We start from the raw sequence: 12,074 nt of genomic DNA, 5'->3' as shown, positions 1-12,074 counted from the left end.
TAACTCCAGGAAGAGTAGGCCACATCCCAAAATCACAAAACTACAGATTTTGATGTGGATGTGGAGAGAAGGGAACATTTCTGCACTGCTGGTGGGAATGCAGGCTAATATGTTCCTTTTAGAAAGAGGTTTGGAGAACACTTAGGAAACTAAAAGTAGACCTACCATTTGATCCTGCTATGCCTCTGCTAGGAATACATCCAGATGACCAATCATCATTTTACAACAAACATATTTGCACCAGAATGTTTATTACAGCCCAATTCATGTACCCATAGAACCCTGAATGGAGTAAAACATTGTGGTATATGTATACCATGGAATATTATGCAGCCATCAGAAAGATGGAGACTTTGCCCCTTTTATGTTCACATGGATGGAGCTGGAACATATTTTTCTTAGTACAGTATATCAAGAGCGGAAGAAAAATGATCCAATGTACTCAGTACTATTATGAAAGGAATATATAATCCCTCACACTTTTATATGAATGATAAATCACAACTATAGCCCAGAATGAAAGAGGGTAGAGAGGGGGAGAGTAAGGGGGGCGGTGTGTGAAGGAAGATAAAAGGTGGGACATCACCTATGTTGTATATTGTAAGGGTACATGTCAAATCTATTAAGAGTAGAGACTCAATGTCTTAACACGACAAATAATCAAATGAAGTGTTGGCTATGTTAACCAGTTTGATGTAAGCATTCAAAATTGTGTATAAAAGCATTAAGGTACAGTTATGATTCGTTAAAAAATTATGATATAAAAATAAGTACATCAGAAAAAAAAAACTCTTACTGTCCCTTCATTTCAACTTTTAACTTCTGATTTCCTTGCTTGTTTTAGTGTCTGTATTATCTTCACATTTCTCCTCACCTGTGTTAAATGCACGCCGAGTGTCTGTGTGCATTGTTAGCATTTTTACAGTATACTTTTTTTTTTTCATTTAAATAAACTTTAGAAGGTGAGTGCCGATTATACTTCAGGAACACAAAGTAGGCATGAGATGGGAAATATTTTTGTGACTGAGACCTTTTTATTGAGAAAATGCCTCAAACAATAAAAAGTGGACACTCCAGGTGTATCATTCCTCTCATAGTCTGGTATAGTATTTGTTACATTAGATGGTGCTTTTTCAAAACTTCCCTCCTTCTTTACACAAACTCCACTATAGGACAAGCAGGAATTTTCTATTATTCAAAGTTTTAACCAAAACTCTGTTTCAACTCATTTCTCAGGTGTTTTTATTTACTTCCCCATTCTACTTTGCATTGTTTGATGCACAGTCACTCATACTTTTGCACAAAAGGAAGTTCTGAATATGTAGATACATTCTATCAGTCCTCATTCATTCCCGGTCACTATTAATGTGATTATTTCTGTACTGTTTTTATTTTTTTATTTTTTTCATTAAATCATAGCTGTGTACATTAGTATGATCATGGGGCACCATACACTTGGTTCATAGACCTTTTGACACATTTTCATCACACAAGTTAACATAGCTTTCCTGGCATTTTCTTAGTTACTTTGCTAAGACCTTTACATTCCACATTTACTAAGATTCACATATATCCTTCTGTACTGTTTTTAAAAACTGATAACTGAAAACTTGGAAATTTTACATTATCACAAGGTAAAATTAATAGCAATCAGAAAGAAAAGCCAATTCTCAAATGTGAATTCAAATGATGCTGTCTTCTGACACAGACTATATGCTTAAGCCCACGTCTAATATATTCTAATGTCCTCATAAGACAGTGAGTGAAGGAACCTTGATACCTTTTAATGATTTCCTGCAGCTAAGTGAGTTACAACTTGCTGCTATATCCTCACATCCAAGTCCTTTTCTGCAAGGTAGGATTTCCTTTTAGACACAATCTAATGACCTCATTCCCTCTTGCAACACACACACTGAACTGAGTTAGAGGCCACAAGGCAGAAAAAGTAAACAAACTGGCGTTAATGACTGGGAGTATAAAATTACACTACAGTTTGGGACACTGGGAATCTCTGAACATGAGTCCAACTCAGTGGCCATCATGATAAAATTGCTCGTAATTTCTCTTGCTTAGTAATATGATTCTGTACTTGGCATTACCTTTCTTATCATGTAAGGTTATAAAACTAAAGAGCCAGGAAAACACCAGAAATATTCTGCCTCGCTTCCAAGGACAAAGATTATCTATAAGTAACTCTTCACTTTAGGAAGGTTTAAGTTTTATAACGAGTTTTAAAAACTTCTTAAAATTAAATATTAGCTAACCACGTATGAATTCTAAAATGCTGTTCCAGTAGGAAATGTCCCTTGGACTATGTCACATCATTCATGTAAACAATATTAAACAAGGAACTTAAATTTATATTTCTTGATACCTGTGGCTGGTTATTTTCACTTCCTTTAGGCTCTTCTTCCACTGTCACTGATGTTGATAAAATGTTCAGTCATGTAAATTTCATATATTCAGTTAAATGAGTTGCTTAGAATGATGTGATAAAATCTCTCAGCTTTATATTTACAAACCTAAGCTTATTTTTATCTTACAAATTGAGAGTTTAGATGAAGTTAAATCTTTAGCAGACTATATACTTCTTTAAAAATTACTCCTAATTATCTAACACTTGAAAAACCACTCAGAAGACTACTAGATGTCACCAGGTAGAAGGTATACAAAGATCACAGATTCACTCACAAATTCATCCACACAACATAAATGACAAAGCCATCATAAACAAAGAAAAATTTCTCAATCCAGGAAAACATACCAAGTAGCCCTGTGTACTCCTGTCTACCTCCTATTAGAACCTTCAATGCATTGCACATGTTAATCATTACGTTGCTGTTACTTTTTATACCTTCATCAGTGTATGCCTGGTGATATATATGTGAAATGCTTTTCGCTCATGTGCTCACAATCTTCTTTCCATTTTTTCTTTCTTTCGTTTTTTTTTTTTTTTTTGACACAGATTGCTACGTGAGGACTCCATTCATTATGGTTCTTTCCCTGGATAAACAGGCATATCCTCCCTCAGTGAGGCCTCAAGACTCTATGAATTTCTATTTTGCAACTTCCCCATCTTAACTGTAAGTTATTTATTTCCATTTCTATTCCCCAGATCTCAAGGCTGTAGGACACAATATTCCACAGCATCATTGGGCAAGCAGTTTTTACCTATTTTACTTGATAATTACGGAATGGGGTTAAAGGAAAATGAATAAGATGCATCAAGGTTGGCATTTCCAGAGCTCATGTGTGAGCTGAGAAGGAAAGGGTGAGATGAGCAAGGTGAAAAGTTGGAGAGGCCAAGAAAAAATGAGAGCAGGATGGGATGGAGCACCCTGCGGCCTACAGATTAGGTGTACACTGTATCCTCTAGCTTTCCCATCTTCATATTTCTTCCTCCACTCATTCAAAAGCCTTGTAAGATACATCTAAGTAATTATGCATATTCACTCTAAATATGACATATTTATAAAAAAAGGAAACAAACTGATTCACCTCATCATTATAACATAGTAACTAATTTTTCCATTTAAAAATCAGTGTCATATTCATTGAAAATATTAAGAAAAGTCATGAAATGGGCTCTATAAATTTATGGGTTTTGACTTTATTTTATGTGGGATATTACATTAATCTCTTTCTGATTTTAGAAAACACCTATTTTAATAAAGAATATTTTTTTTAAATGACCAGTGTTTTTATATTCAAGTTAATCTATTTTTGTGAATGAATATAGACATAGCACATTTCTCTGATGCCTAACACTTACAGGAGGAGAAATGCATTTTTGTTATAGCCCCACAGATTCACCATTCCCCACAATTTTTTTTTCTCCCAAAATGTTCCTTGAATATCCAGACTGGAGAATTCAAACAGAAATAGTTTCAAGTACCAGATTCTATCCTTCTAAATTCCACATTATAATTCTAGCACACTCTCTTGCTTCCAGTGATCTCTGTGGCAGAAGTAATCTTTTTTTTTTTTTTTTTTTTTTTTTTGTAGAGACAGAGTCTCACTGTACCGCCCTCGGGTAGAGTGCCGTGACGTCACACGGCTCACAGCAACCTCTAACTCTTGGGCTTACGCTATTCTCTTGCCTCAGCCTCCCGAGCAGCTGGGACTACAGGCGCCCACCACAACGCCCGGCTATTTTTTCGTTGCAGTTCGCCGGGGCTGGGTTTGCACCCGCCACCCTCGGCACATGGGGCCGGCGCCCTACTCACTGAGCCACAGGCGCTGCCCGGCAGAAGTAATCTTAGTAATCTTAATCTGTGTAAAGGAAACTTTCTTGAATCGATACAAAAGCATTCTCTCGGGTTTCTTCATGATTAACTGCAACATTACATGGCTAACTTATTCCCTCCTTCTTTCCCTGCTCATGAATCTTTCTTCAAATCTCTGGTCACCATTCTTTTCAGGGATCATTTATGCCACTTCTTTCCTCTTCAATTACTAGTAATAGTTCATATCTATAATTTGGAATTGTTCACTTTTTTCTTTATCCCATCTGGCTAGGAACATGTTCTGAAATGCATGTAAAAGCAATATAAGGCCCTCCTTTGATCCTTCTGTTGGAAATGTTCTCCAATAGGTCTTCCTATATATTTCTCTACAGGGATGTCTATAGTCTTGTTACTTAGTGTGGTCCAAGAACCCGCAGCATTGGAGTCACCTGGGAAGTATAAGAAACACAGAGTCCCAGGGGAGCGGTAGCTCGACCCTGTAATCCCAGCACTCTGGGAGGCCAAGGCAGGTGGATGCCTGTGCTCTGGAGTTCAGGACTAGCCTGAGCAAGAGTAAGATCCCATCTGTAAAAATGAGTGGACACTGTGATTGGTTTTTGTAGTCCCAGCTACTCAGGAGGCTGAGACAAGAGGATCACTTGAGCCCAAGAGTTTGAGGTTGCTGTGAGCTATGACATCACAGAATTCTACTGAGAGTGACAGAGTGAGACACTGCCTCCAAAAAAAAAAAAAAGAAATGGAAAGTCCTGGATATGTCAAATCAAATTGTCTTTTACAGGAAAATACAGTTCTTACCTTCTACTTGTGCATTTACTCTGTTTTTCTCTTCTTGATTGGCATCCTGAGATGAATAACTAAGATCCTTCTCTGAAAGACTCTCTGAGATATTCTATTAAAATTAATATCAATATGAGTTCAGTTAAAAATAATAAGTTACATCAAGATTTGCTAATCATTTTCTCCAAAGCATCTTAATTTCTTTTGGTAAAAGCAATTACATACAAAAGAAGAGGAACAAGTATTGAAAATCAAAACATTTCAGTAGAGAAGTTCACATATGCTGTCTAGATTAAGCTCATCTTTTATGTGCATATCGATGTGTAGACACAGCATGAAAGGCCAAAATGAGTCATATTCACAAAAAATATGAACTAATGTGCATATTTCAACATGTAACGAACTTCAAAATAAATGATTACTTCATATTCACCACCAGGAATAAGAGAACATTTTTAAAAAACAAAATACACGGGCGGTGCCTGTGGCTCAGTGGGTAAGGCGCCGGCCCCATATACCGAGGGTGGTGGGTTCAAACCTGCCCCCGCCAAACTGCAACCAAAAAATAGCCGGGTGTTGTGGCGGGCGCCTGTAGTCCCAGCTACTCGGGAGGCTGAGGCAAGAGAATCGCTTAAGCCCAGGAATTGGAGGTTGCTGTGAGCTGTGTGAGGCCACAGCACTCTACCGAGGGCCATAAAGTAAGACTCTGTCTCTACAAAAAAAAAAAAAAAAAAAAAAAAAAAAAAATACACTTGCTATAATAGTTATGCATTAAACACATAAAATATTTTTAATGAAATTTTAGCTTAAAAATTTGAGATATAGCATTCTAAGAAACTTTTGTTATGTCATATTGGGCATAAACCAAATATTCATTTTTAATTCATATTAATGTAAGTGTACCTAAACAGAACATTTCTGAAGCTGCTTTATTTAGGTAAACAAAAGGTTAGAAAAATCTAAAATATGTTTTGATAGAGTTTTTACTTATGGTTGAATAAAAAGATACCACAGCTAAAATAACTATTTTTTATGTTTACATAAAATCAAACAAATATTAGATATAGTATGTAACTTTATGCTAATAAAAATCAATTTCAAGAACTATAGCAATCCTCAATATAAAAGAATAAGAACATTTATTTTTGAAGCATCTAAGGTATCCCAGACATGTATTTCCACATTTTCTTTTCTATGTATTATAATAATAAAATTAAAGTTGGCTGCTGCTGATGATTACCCTACTTTCTGCTTCCTGGAGTTCCCAGGATGTTCAGAGTAAAATGATTTACATATGTGATCCATTGTTCTTTCTGCCCTATCTTCCTCTCCGAATTTCACATGGCTGGCTCCTCCTCAGCCTTTAGCTGGTAGCTTGAACTTCACACTCAGAAATATCTTCCCTGACTGTGGATTTCCACCCCAGTCCTGTCCCCATTAACTGCAATCTTCCTCAATATTGTCAAACCTGATATTCTCTGCTTTCTCTATATGAAGCCCACATAGTAAATCAGAATTTTTTGCTGTTTGGTTTTCTCTTGCTACTACTATAAGGCATCCTATTGTACATTCAGTGTCTAACTACTTAGCACATAATTGGTACTTATAGTCCCTGTTACTTCGGAGGCTGAGGCAAGGGGATCACTTGAGCCTAAGTGTTTGAGGTTGCTGTGAGCTATGACACCATAGCACTCCACCCAGGGCACAGAATGAGATTTTGTCTTTACATGTTCAAGGTCATGTACATGTACATGTCTCTACATGTTCAAGGTCAAAAAAAGTACAAATCTCATTGGGAAGATCTTAAGCACAAAATCACTAGGGTGATTTTATTCTTACAGGATATTGGCCACGATAGTCTCCTGAAACTTATTATACCCCAAATTACAAAGACTCATGCCTGTTCTAACTTGCTTAACTTCCCATTTTTACCTTGACACTACTGTCTTAAGGTTTTGCTTTGTTTGTTTTTTTTTAAAAAAGAACTACTTCCCATATTTATTAAATCATTAAATAAAACTGTGAACATTTCTTACATTTGCATGCATACTTTTCAGACTATAAAAATGTTTCCAGATTTCATACTGTATTTGTTCATTACACATACCTAAAAGGTTGATATTAGTGCCATGTCTATGAATTAGGTCACAGACATTCAAAATTAATTAAATAATTTCCCTCAGTTTCCACAGAAAGTGAAAGATCCAGAATAACATGTCTTTTGACATCCATTTGAATCTGGTGCTGCTGCCCAACCACTGCTTCTAAGAGGTTAGCCTTTAACATGTCTTCCTACCTGAGCTCTGCTTCCAAATAAATTGTCAGTATTTCACACCTACAGTATATCAGAAGCATGGCTGCCACAAAAGTACTCTATGTGTTCTATTTTAGAAAATGACTTCTACTTAAAACGCCACAAAATCAAATTGTTACTATTACAGCCCCACATGTTCACTTACTCTCCATGATTTTTTTTTTTTCTCCTAAAACGTTCCTTGATGATCTAGCCTGGTCAATTCAAACATAGTAACAGTTTTGAGTGCCACATTTTATCATTTCAAGTTCCAAGTTATAAAAATCAACACTCCAAACTGCTTTTCCCTGAATTTCATTAGGACTTTTATTACACATCCATATTTACTACGGACTCATGCATTTGGCTATAGGTTGATCTTGAATAATTCTTCAGTTTTTAAATAAATTTAACTTCAAAGCCAAATGGGATTCTTATAACCCCTAAGCCTTATCATTTTGTATTATATTACACTGTCTTTTTAAACGAATCTTGCAAATTAGCAGAATTTTACTATTCAGCAGCTCATTCTTTCCACATAATTACTTTATTAATTATGGCCTGATAATGTAAGAAAATAATTCCTTGTGGGCACATACACAGCTGAGAAAAGGTAATTAAAAGCATCCCTTTTATGTTTTAAAGTTGTCAATGCTTATATTTTAAAGTAATGATAAGAAAAGACATTACCTCCAAATACAAACTTGGTTCTTTTGGTCTGTCTTGTCTTGGTAACAGTACAGAGATTTCATCTATAAAATGTTATTTACAGATAAATTAATGACAAAAGTATTACTGCATTTTAAAAACATATTCAAATCTACCTCTTTGTGACTATTTCAGTAAAATAAAACTCATAGCAAAAAGAATTTCACAAGGTTAAAGCAGTTTCAGGAAAAAGTTTATAGTATAAAAAAAGGCAAAAGAAAGATATTAAAAAGGAATGGACATTAAATACTTGTGTCCTCACCTATGGTGCATCTTGCAAATGTACATGTGAAGTCTATGAAGAGTACAGTATCAATGTCTTAATACAACAATTAAGTAAGTGACGTGAAGGCTATGTGAACAATCTGGATTTTGGGCGGCGCCTGTGGCTCAGTCGGTAAGGCGCCGGCCACATATACCGAGGGTGGCGGGTTCAAACCCGGCCCCGGCTCAACTGCAACCAAAAAATAGTTGGGCGTTGTGGCGGGTGCCTGTAGTCCCAGCTACTCGGGAGGCTGAGGCAAGAGAATCGCTTAAGCCCAGGAGTTGGAGGTTGCTGTGAGCTGTGTGATGCCATGGCACTCTACCGAGGGCCATAAAGTAAGACTCTGTCTCTACAAAAAAAAAAAAAAAAAAAGATTTTTAAAAAAAGGGTGGCACCTGTGGCTCAAGGAGTAGGGCGCTGGTCCCATATGCCATAGGTGGCGGGTTCAAACCCAGCCTGGGCCAAAAACCACAAAAAAAAAAAAAAACAATCTGGATTTAAGCAATCCAAATTGTATATAAAATCAGCACATCATACCTCATAAATACATTAATGTACACAGTTATGATTTAATAAAAACAATACAATAAATCAAAGGAATGGACATCAAACCAATACCCATTATTGGTTTTGACTTCATAATAGCACGTAATCATTAAATTTTTGAGATATTTCCCCTAAATTACCACCTCTTATTATTTTTTATAACAAAAATAAAATTGTCTTGACTTGTTTCCTTTTGTGTAGCACTTTCAACAATACCAATCGTGTTGGTATTGTCTTCAACTTCTGACTCTCTTGCTCCTTCCTATTGAGATAAAGAAAAGCCAAATTCAGGAAATGTATTGATTCACTCACACACCAATCTGTTAGCAAAACAACACACATTCACTATGTTTATCAAGCATACACACTATCTGGGAGAATAATTTGAACATAGAAACAGAAGATAGAGTCTGTCCTATATTTAAGGAGGTGTGGCAAAGATATATGAAAACAAATCAGAAAAGTAATTGATGAGTCTGTAATTACAGTAAATTAATTACACTAAGGATACAATGGAGGAAAAGTCAGTTCTACCCAGGAAGCTTAGGAAATGCAGCAAATATAGAGGCGTATTTTCAAAGACAACGATGTGCGCAGTGAGAGTGTGAAGGGCTTTTAGACAGGGGAGAAGGGGCAAAAGGATGAGGAATGGAACCACAGGGCATATGAGGGCTATGAAGGTAATGCGGTAAAACTGCAACCTTGTGATAAGGAACAGGTTTTAGAGATGAAATGAGAGAATCAGGCCAAGCTACCAAAGACAGGTGGCAGAAGAGGTGCAAACTTTCCCTTTCCTGTAATGGGATCCACTCAATAAGCACGTAAGTCAGGCCACCACAAACATATTTTCAAAAGGTCACCTTGGTAGCAATGTGAAGATAGATGAACACAGGACAAAATCAGAAAAGAGCTTTTCAAAATCATAAATCAGAAAGTGAATTATGGTAATAAGCTATGAACACTGGTAATGGTGAGTGACTGGATTGGTGATCTGCAGGAGAGTTAAAGTACAAGATTTACACTAACTTAATGTTTCAGTGCTACTTACTATGTGTTATTTACATAATAGAAAAATCAGATGACAAAATAGGGAACAGAGTCAAGGAAGTAAGGGAAGAGTTAAGGACAGTGTCTTCAGTCCTTAAAGTCTAATATGTCAACTATGAAGCATCCAAGGACATAGGAGGTAAATCTGGTTAAATACTTTAGGAAGAGATTACCTTACTCATGAAAGGCATATGGTGTTAAGAACATAAGTATGTGTAAGCTATACTAAACTGGCACACCTTATGTAATCCAACAGAACTCTGACATTTGGAAAATGACAACAAAAGGATTTGAATTTTATATTTTAACATTTTTAAAGAAATAATATACTTTTATTAACATGTGCAAACTTTTATTTCTCATTATTATGTACATTTTTTACATGGATGAAAATATTTAACTCTAAAACACCAATTCAGGATGCTACAAGAAAGCTCTCTTTCAATAATTAGCCCTAAATTCTGACCTGTAGAAGAGAAATGCTGATTTGATTAGAGAATTATGAGGGCATTTTAAGTACTACTTACTATGATGTAAGAAGGAAATGTAAAACCCTAGTTTGTATTTCACATGGTTTTCTTATTCGTTTGTCAACAACATATGAATAACTGTGATTGTCTATTGACCCACCCCTGATAGAATGGTCATTAAAAGTTAAGGAAAGGTAGGGGGACAAGGCATGTGGTATGCCTTTTGGGGATGGAACTAGGGTCCTCATCATCTACCAAAGCAATCAATGGACCTAGTTCTATGTACCCTCAAAAAAAGAGGGTAATCTGGAAAATGGTGGCCGAGTAACAGCTTCCTTGAAACTGGACACAGTGAGTCTGGGGAGACAAGACCACAGGCATATCTGGCTGGTGGGATCTGCTTATATTTATCCCTTTGAGGACAGAGGGAGTCAGCGAGAGACTTCTTGACCACAAGAGGAGGGCAAAAGCAGTGTAAAACTGGAAAGTGGTTGTGTGTGTTTGTTCAGTCTAATCATGCTGACAGCTGTAAGAACAGCAGCAGTGAGATTGCAAAGGGGCAATCTCACCTGTGAGCTGTTTTGGTGTTTTTGGACTTGGCACTCAGTTGAACTCTCTTGCGAGAGCTTGGACAGGAGTGTGGAGAAATTTGGGCATTATCTAGGGCCACTGAGCTGAATGGAGCTAACAGTGTCCAGCTGTGGGCCGTGTGGAGTCATTGTGAGAGAACTGCCCAGGCAAGCTCTGCCCTCAGGGTCACAGAGCAAGGATCAGGTGGGATCTAGTAATCTAGTGACTGAGCAGCCTAAAGGTGGGGCAGAGCTGCCTTACAGCCTTAGACCACAGGGGCACAGTGAGACTGGTTTTGGCACACTGGATAGCCACTTCAGCAGTGATCCAAGCAACAAGTGCTTTCCTGGGAAAGCTTCTGCATAGCCAAGTTTAGCAGTTTAAAGTGCCCTTTAAGAGAGCTGAGGGGATATTTGGGTCTCCACCCTGAGGGATTTGAGAAATAGGCAGAGGCCTCCAGTCGCATCAGCATTGTGATTAACATCTTATACCCAAGATCACCTGTTGCCCAGACAATATTCAGCAAGATATATATACTGCTTTGTCCTTGGTTTTGTTATTTTATTTTTGTTGTTGTTGTTGCTGTTTTGTTTTTTTAATTTCAATCTTTTACCCATAGAATTTTCTTTTATTTATTTTTTTCTTTTCTTTCACCATTTGTCTAGTTTAAATAATATTTCCCATTGTTGCCTTTTTCTATAATTAGAACTTCATTTTTGCTACTGTTTCTATGCCTATTTGGTTTCCCCCCAATTTTATCCTGTAAGTTTTATTTTTTTATTGTTTTGGTTTGATTTATAGCATTTTTGTCTTTCCTCTCTACTTGGTGTAGGTAAGGTACTGTGTCCTAACAGGCTAGTAAGGGAACCACCCAACCCGGTGCCCCCAGATGTTTTTATTATTATTATTTTTAGGTTAGGTCAAAGTACCCTACTGTGCACCTATGTTGCTCTGTCTCACTCTTCTGTGTCTCTCTTATTTTTTAAATATTACTTTTTACTCATCCCTTCTTCTTCTTTTTTTTTTTTTCTTTTATCCCTTCTTGCTCTTCAACCTTCTCATCCTTCTGTTCCTATACCAAAAGGACTCATTGAAACCCTAGTCCAGAGGCATGGCAACTTAAAGAGCAAGGGGAAGTGAAAGGAAAATGA

The sequence above is a fragment of the Nycticebus coucang genome, chromosome 4, assembly GCF_027406575.1.
Source record: "Nycticebus coucang isolate mNycCou1 chromosome 4, mNycCou1.pri, whole genome shotgun sequence".
Lineage (NCBI taxonomy): Eukaryota > Metazoa > Chordata > Mammalia > Primates > Lorisidae > Nycticebus > Nycticebus coucang.
This window is presented reverse-complemented; position numbering follows the sequence as displayed.